Source organism: Rhineura floridana, chromosome 7 (genome assembly GCF_030035675.1).
Source record: "Rhineura floridana isolate rRhiFlo1 chromosome 7, rRhiFlo1.hap2, whole genome shotgun sequence".
Classification (NCBI taxonomy): domain Eukaryota; kingdom Metazoa; phylum Chordata; class Lepidosauria; order Squamata; family Rhineuridae; genus Rhineura; species Rhineura floridana.
Genome location: NC_084486.1, coordinates 29,184,590 through 29,193,446, shown reverse-complemented (window position 1 = coordinate 29,193,446; position 8,857 = coordinate 29,184,590).

Genomic DNA, 8,857 nt, shown 5'->3' with positions numbered 1-8,857 from the left:
TGCAGCTGTATCTTCACAACCATGAAGGTACTGGTCATAGGGTTGCCAGGTTCCTGGCCTGAGACTGATCCTGTATCTTTAGGAGAAGAGAAAGTCAGCCAAGTGCAGGTGTTCTTGCAACTCAGTAATGGGAAAAAACCACAAGATGGAATTCTCCTTTCCCCCTGCACAACTTTTAAAGATACAGAAGACCTCTTGGTTGCCAGGCCCAGCCTCCAAGAGGTCTTCTGTATCTTTAAAAGTTGTGGAGGAGAAAGGGAGAATTCCACCTTGTGGTTTTTCCCATTACAGTGTTGCAAGAACACCTGCACTTGGCTGACTTTCTCTTCTCCTAAAGATACAAGATCAGTCTCAGGCCAGGAACCTGGCAACCCTAACTGGTCATGAGATTGTTAATGCTTGGCCATTCTCATTTTCAATACACTTTGGACCTAAGGGGAGCCTAGGTGACTTTAAAGTGGCAGTGTGCAGTGTTCATCATGAAATGGCTGCTTTAAGTCATGCTGGGGCATAGACAACGTTATTTCTAAGAACCTCCCATGTCCTCTGACATTTCAGATGATGTTCCAGAAGGCTTTATGGGTCAGTCAAGTTTTATTTTCTCTTGAATCAGCGTTCTTTACAGAATGATTACTGGACCAAATTGGTCTCTTTCCCAGTGCTGATGTCTATGGAAGTTATATTCTTGAGCAGTGTTAATACGCCAAGGTCCACCTTAAGTAGGATTGCCTGCCTATTTTGTTATTGTTTTGGTGGTGGTGATCTGCATTTGGGCCAACCGCCAGAAAAGCAAGGGGCAAGGGCCATTTTTGTTCACCCTCCGCCATTGTTTTCCTAGCTCTATGCTAGGTGAATGGACAGTTTTTGCTACGGCTAGGCTGAAATTTGCCTCCTCTAGTTTCCCCAAAATATTTCCCTCCTGTGAAAACAGGACCAGTTTTGGGCTCCTTTTTTGGAGAGGGAAGAAATGTATCAAAACTTGTGGGTGAGCATTTGCCACTTTGCTTAGTTGCTACTCTCCTTACTTCATCTTATAAGATAGGTGAGGATTTTTTCCCCTTATTGCTTGCATAACCTTTTTTTAAAAAGCCCCTTACTACTCATGATGGTGCAAGTCTCCCTCTCTCTCTCTGCAACTTTCTGCCTTCCTGGAATGCTGTGGGGACAACACAATGTTGTGCTATCTCAAGGCATTCTCAGAAATACAGCTGGTAGGAAACTGAGGAGAGAGTCTTGCACCACTCTGAGCTGGCCACACTTCCCAGAATACCTTGGGAGGAACAACACAATGTGATGTGACATAACATGATGTGGCATTGCTCTCAAGGCACTCCAGGAAGTTCGGCTGGTGGGAAGATGTGGAAAGAGCATCACGCTGCTGTGAGTGGTGTGGGGACCTTTTGAACATAAAAAGCACGGAAAAACTCAGACTGCAATAGCTGAAACTGAACCCATCTATCCCTACATAGCACCCTGAACACTTCTTCTCTTGACCTGCAGAAAATGTGGAGTCCAAGTCAAACTAATTATGAGAGGTTTTGTCCTCAAAATGCCTTGCAAATCTCTCACAACAGGCCTCCAAGGGTTTTGGTCCTTCTCCCTCATGGGAGGCCATGAATCACCCAGAACAGCTCTGGCAGAAAGCTACTTGAGGATGCAATGATGGTGGACAAGTAAGCCTTCTTTTACACTGTCACATGGTAGGCACAAACGTGTGCTCTTATCTGTGTTCAGTCGTGTTCACTTCAGGACTTGCACAGCTTATGCTTTAGCCATTGCCCAGTCCATTTCATTGATCAAAAGTCCTCTGAAAACCAGGGTACCCTATGGTGTCCACAGACTGGGAAAGGCTGCTCAGAAGCAACCTGGTCAAGGGCCCTAGGCTTGCAATATGAGTTGGGCCTGTTATGTACTGAGACAGCCCCATGGCTGTTACGGCAGCCATGAAGTCTTGAGCTGGATCTTATCAAGGCAGCCCTGATGTGCATGTTGGAAGTCCTTCAAGACCAAAGTTATAATCTGTATTCCTTTTGTCCTTCCTTCTGACATTTCATCCTCTCTTTATAACTCTGGTTCAAAAGCAATAGAGCTCTTAAGCCTTTAAGAGTTTTGACCGTCTAATATAATATCTGCTTGTTATCTATTCTGTAGAATGAGTATACCGTTGGCAATTATTTTTAACACCTTTCCACAGATTCTTTGCAAATAAAACACAGATACCTCTGTTTACTAGCCTACAAATCACATTAACAGCCTATTTCATGGGCAGCTCCACACACTAATTAACACATAGCCAGAAGTGGACTTCAGGCATTCTAGTAATATAAAATAATTGCCTTTAAGTTAAAGGCTCTGCATTATGTTTAGACACTGGTCAATTTTTTAAAAAAAGAGCAAATTGGTCTGTAAAGAACAATTTCTTGCAGTAATTTTGCTTTACAGAAAGAAATACTAATATTTCATGTTTGCCAGATGCTGAGGACTGATAAGAAACTGTAAAATGGTCTGGAATGCAAAAATGAACTCTAATCTCCTTTTCACTACCTCTTGGTCCAATCTATCTCGCTCTTCAGGACCAACGCCAGGCATGCCGGGGCCCTTGGGCACCAGCCTGCCCTGGGCCCTGGCACCTGCACACGTGTACGCCCCACCTACCCACCTACCCACCTACCTACCTACCTAGCGGGTGGGTGGGGCGGGATGGTGGGTGAGCAAGTGAGCAGGTCAGGGGGCAGGTGAGTGGGTGGGGGGGGCGAGCAGGTGGGTGAGTGAGAAAGTGGGCAAGCAAGCGGGTGGTGGGAGGGCGAGTAAGCGAGCGGGCAGGGGAGGACGAGTGGGCAGGGGGAGGGCAGGTGAGCGAGCGGGTGGAGTGAGGGGGTGAGTGAACAAGTGAGAGGGGAAGGGCGGGTGAGCAAGTGGGGGCAGGGTGAGCAGGCAGGAGGGAGGGTGAGTGAGCAGGCACGGGCAGGCCGGTGAACGAGCGAGCAAGCGAGCTGGCAGGCAGCTCCCTCCCTGCAATCCATGGCAGGGATCCTACCGCAGATTGTGGAAGGGGAGTGCTACTCCCCCCTAATGAGGGGCCCTTCAGAGGTCCTTGTGTGCCAAGGGGCCCTCAGCCAGGCCCCCATCTGGCCACCCTTTGGGGCGGTCCTGTCGCTCTTGCAAGGTTTTTGTGATGATAAAACTGGAGATGGGGGGGAAGAGAACCATGTATACCATCTAGATCTTCTGAGAGGAAAGTTGGGATATAAATATATATAATGCATACATATAGTATATAGTAGGGACTTGAACCAGGGACTATGAAACTACATTCATGCCATACATGTATTCCACTATCATTCCACTTTAAACAGTCATGGCTTCTCCCAAGGAATCCTGGGAAGTGTAGTTTCTGGTGTTGAGAGTTATTAGGAGACTGCTATTCTCCTCACAGAACTAAAATTGCCAGAAGGGTTAACTGTCAGTCCCTCTTCCCAGAGAACTCTGGAATTGTAGCTCTCTGAAGGACTAGAGGTGTCCTAACAACTAACAAGAGAGCCAGTGTGGCGTAGTAGTTAAGGTGTTGGACTATGACCTGGGAGACCAGGGTTTAAATCCCCACACAGCCATGAAGCTCACTGGGTGACCTTGGGCCAGTCACTGCCTCTCAGCCTCAGAGGAAGGCAATGGTAAACCACCTCTGAATACCGCTTACCATGAAAACCCTATTCGTAGGGTCGCCATAAGTTGGGATCGACTTGAAGGCAGTCCATTTCCATTTTTTCAACAACTCTCAGCGCCCTTCATAATCAACTCTTCCCAGGATTCTTTGGGAGAAGCTATGGCTGTTTAAAGTGGTATAATAGCAGAATAAATGTATAGTGTGAATGTAGTCTTAGAGTCTGAGTTTTACCTTGGGAAACTACCTTAGACTGTACTGTGCATGAAAGTACCTTCTATATGCACACAATACCACATGACCTTTCCTTTAGGACTATTTCATAATACTCTACCGAGTGCTTTAAAGTCATATTTCAATAGAAAGCACAAGAATCAATAACACTCTTGGCTTTGCCTCACTTAAAATAGTTTTGATGGAGGAAGCATATACGAAAGGTTGCAGTTTAGAGGGTGTTTTTTTCCAAGCTGCCTTTTTCTGACACTTCTTTAAGATTAGCAGCTGTCTTTGCAGATCAGTTCAGAGATCTATTTCTACAGTATAATATTTTGTACTAAAAAAGATTCAATGCATGCTGCAAGCTGCAGCTTCCAGAAGGATAGAAGGAACCATGGGTGCACTGCTGTGACTAGGGATGGCAGTTCAAGCCAATTTATTAAATTTGCACTTTCTGAAACAATATGAGAACCAAAACACAGCTATCTTTCGAGATTCACACTTATTCAAACTTTGCGATGCAGTTCACCAACCCAACATCACTTACAAAAATGCACATATTATGGGGAAATATGCATAAAAATGAATGTAGGAGTGAAAATAAGATGCAAAAATGCATAATGCAATATATGATGAGGAATGGCTTGCAACAACATGTACATTAGTCAAAACCCATTACAAAAATGTGTTTGTTAGGAGAAATTCACATTAAAATGCTGGATAATTTTCATGAGGATTTTTTTAGAAAAATCACAAATAGCTGCAGAAATGTGAAGATCTGAATTTAAGATTGGAAAAATGAGGAAGTGAAAGAACCAAAATGGTCAGATCTTTCCATCCTGAGATGTGATTCAGTGAAATTCTAAGCAGCTCACATTTAACTGAGAAAAGTGTCTAGGCCACAATACTGATGACCAATTCATACCACCCTGTTCACAAGATACTGACGTTTGGTATGTAGTGGTACATTTTCAATAGGCCCACAGTTATATAAAATGCTGGAAGATCTGTGATGGGGTCACCCATAGCTTTTTTTAAAAGCCCAAAGCAGGTTTATGGGGCTGCAATCACTGTAAGGCCCTATCTGCATTATACTTTTAAAGCAGTATTATACCACTTTAAACAGTCATGGTTTCCCCCAGAATCCTGGGAGCTGCGGTTTGTTAAGGGTGCTGAGAGTTGTTAGGAGACCTCTGTTTGCCTCACAGAGCTGCAATTCTCAGAGTGGTTTAGCAATCAATCCTTCTTCCCAGTGAAGTCTGGGAATTGTGGCTCTGTGAAGGGAATAGTGGCCTCTTAATAACTCCGAGCACCCTTCAAAACCACAGTTCCCAGGATTCTTTGGGGGAAAATGGAAATGGACTGCCTTCAAGTCGATTCCGACTTATGGCAGCCCTATGAATAGGGTTTTAACGGTAAGCGGTATTCAGAGAGGGTGCCCATTGTCTTCCTCTGAGGCTGAGAGGCAGTGACTGGCCCAAGGTCACCCAATGAGCTTCATGGCTGTGTGGGGATTCGAACCCTGGTCTCCCAGGTCAAAGTCCACTACACCACACTGGCTCTCACTCTTTGGGGAAAGCCATGTTTAAAGTCTGTAGCTTAGATGCATCTTAGACTGTAAGCTGCTTGAGGCAGAGACTTTGTCTTTCGCTTCTGTTACCCTGTAAAGACACCGTGTGCACAGAAACTGCTCTGTAAATTAATAAAGAAAAATATCAGCCTACAGGGGGATTTTTGGAATGTTTATTCAAAAGGAAGAAAGATTGCTTGCTTGCTTGCTTTTTATATGAGGAAGAAGGACACCAAAGGGAGAAGGACTTTGAGCACACTTGGCTGAATTAGCAAACATAATTCTGCTGGAATAAGGGCCTACTCTGATGAAACAGTGGGAAATCTGCGAATGGATCTCCCATGTTTGTTTGGGGCTTTTAAAAAAAGTTTAAAGTATATTAGCAGGGCCGGCCGCAGGCATGCCGGGGCCCTTGGGTACCAGCCTGCCGTGGGCCCCTCCACTCCCCTTCCATGATCCGTGGAACTTCAGCATCTGTGGACTGCAAGACAGGAGCTTCCATGCCGCCCACCATCCCCCCGCTATCCCCATGCTTCACCTACCTTTCCGTTGTTTTTTGTGGCGTGAGCATGTTTGCCATCAATCAAGATGGCGGCTGAGTTTTCCCTAAGGGGCCGAAGCCTCTGCCGCCATCTTGGTTGATGGCAGCAATGCGCGCATGTAGCACGCATGCGTGCCATCAACCAAGATGGCGGCAGAGGCTTCAGCCCCTTAAGGAAACCTCGGTAGCCATATTTATTGATGGCAAATCTGCACACCGCAAAAAACAACAGAAAGGTAGGTAAAGCGGGGGATAGTGGGGGGATGGCAGTCCACGGATGCTTCCTTTTTTTTTTTTTTTTAACAATAATTTTTTATTCAAATTTTCATAAAACAAACAAAACAAAATAAAAAACAACACAATAAAAATAAAAATAAAAAAATTGACTTCCGACTTGTCACAGATCAGCTATAAATATATAATATATATCAAACCTGTCCCTTAATACATACAAAATCACTTTTCTCCGTAGTCTATCTTAATTAATCGTCAAATCCCATTATCATCATTTCATTTTTATCTTTCAACAAAAAGTCTAAGAGAGGCTTCCATTCCTTAAGAAATGTATCTGTCGATTTTTCTCTAAGTAGACATGTCAATTTATCCATCTCTATTAAGTCCATTAATTTCAATAGCCATTCTTCCGTTGTTGGTGTTGATTCCATTTTCCACTTTTGTGCATATAATAATCTTGCTGCTGTAATCATATATAATATTATTCTTCCATATTTCTTTTCTATTTGTTTATCCATAAAACCCAATAAAAAAAAATCTGGTTTTGACTGTATATTTATCTTTAGAATTTTTTGCATCATCCTACCTATCTGTGCCCAAAATAATTTTGCCTGTTTACACAACCACCACATATGATAAAATTATCCTTCTTGTTGTTTACATTTCCAACAAACATTAGAAACATTACTATACATTTTTGACAACTTTTCTGGAGTCATGTACCAACGACACATCATTTTATAGAAATTTTCTTTAAGATTATAGCATAATGTAAATCTCAAGCCTTTTTTCCACATATTTTCCCATTGATCCATTTGTATATTATAACCAAAGTTTTTTGCCCACTTTACCATACACTCTTTTACTTGTTCTTCCATATCCATTTTCAACAAGAGTTTATACATTTTCGCAATTATATTTTCATCATTTGTACACAAACCTATTTCAAAATCAGATTTACTTATTTCAAACCCATACATTTTCTTATCCATTTTATATCTCTCTAACAATTGTAAATAGGCAAACCATTGAGAACTATATCCTTCCTTTATCAGTTGTTCTCTCTCTTTCATTATATATTCTCCATGTACATTTTCTAAAAGTTCTTGATAAGTTAACCATTTCTCTTTTCCAGCCATTTCTCTTCTATAAAATGCTTCTTGACTTGAGACACATAATGGTATTTTCGAGTAAAACCTTGGTTTATATCTATTCCATATTTTCAACAGAGGACGTCTTATAAAATGATTATTAAAATCCACATTAACTTTTACTTTATCATACCATAGATATCCATGCCATCCCCACTTCAGATTATGGCCCTCCAAATCCAACAGTCTTTTATTCCTCAATAATAACCATTCCTTTATCCAGACTAAACAACAAGCAGCATAATAAAGTCTCAAATTTGGTAATCCCAGTCCTCCTCTTTCTTTGGCATCTTGTAATAATTTAAATTTAACTCTTGGTTTTTTTCCCTGCCAAACAAATTTAGAAATATCTTTTTGCCATTGTTTAAAAGGTAAATCAGAGGATATTACAGGTATTGTTTGAAACAAAAACGTCATTCTTGGCAATACATTCATTTTTATCATGGATATTCTGCCCATTAATGACAATTGTAATTTATCCCATTTTAACAAGTCTTTCTTAATCTCTGTCCATAGTTTTTCATAATTGTTATGAAACAACTTTGAATTTTTATTTGTCATAATAATACCTAAATATTTCAACTTTTCCTCTATTTTAAAATCTGTCTTGTCCATCAACTCTTTTTGTTCCCTTGAAGATAAATTTTTCACCAACATCTTTGTTTTTTGATTGTTGATCTTAAATCCTGCTAACGGCCCAAATTCTGTTAATTTGTCCATCAATACATTAATTCCTTCCAAAGGGTTTTCTAATACGATTATCAAATCATCAGCAAATGCTCTCAATTTGTATTCCTCTTTTTTTATCTTTATTCCCGAGATCCTTTTATCTTGCCTTATATCTCTAAGCAGCACTTCCAAGACCAAGATAAATAAAAGAGGAGATAATGGACATCCCTGTCTTGTACCCTTTTGTATTTCACATGAGTCCGTTAACCCCCCATTAACAATTATCTGTGCCTTCTGAGATGTATAAATAGATCTAATCCATTTTATAAAATTATCTCCAAAATCCATTTGTTCCAAGACCTTAAACAAAAATTTCCAATTCAAATTGTCAAATGCTTTCTCAGCATCTAAAAAGATCAAAGCTGCTTGTTTATCATTTCGTTGTTCTAAGTATTCCAACACATTCAAAATATTTCTGACATTGTCACGTAATTGTCTTTTAGGTAGAAACCCCGCTTGATCTTCCTGAATAAATTGTTGCAATATTATTTTCATTCTTTCTGCCAAAATCGTTGTAAAAATTTTATAGTCATTATTCAATAAAGATATCGGCCGATAATTTTTTGTTTTGGTTAGGTCCTGCTCCTCTTTAGGTATTAATGTTATATTGGCATTTTTCCAACTGTCCGGTATCTTCCCCTCTTGCAAAATAGAATTCATTGTATACTGTAAAGGTAATAAGAGTTCCTCCTCCATACATTTGTAATACACTGCTGATAGTCCATCCGGTCCTGGCGCCTTTCCTAATTTAATTT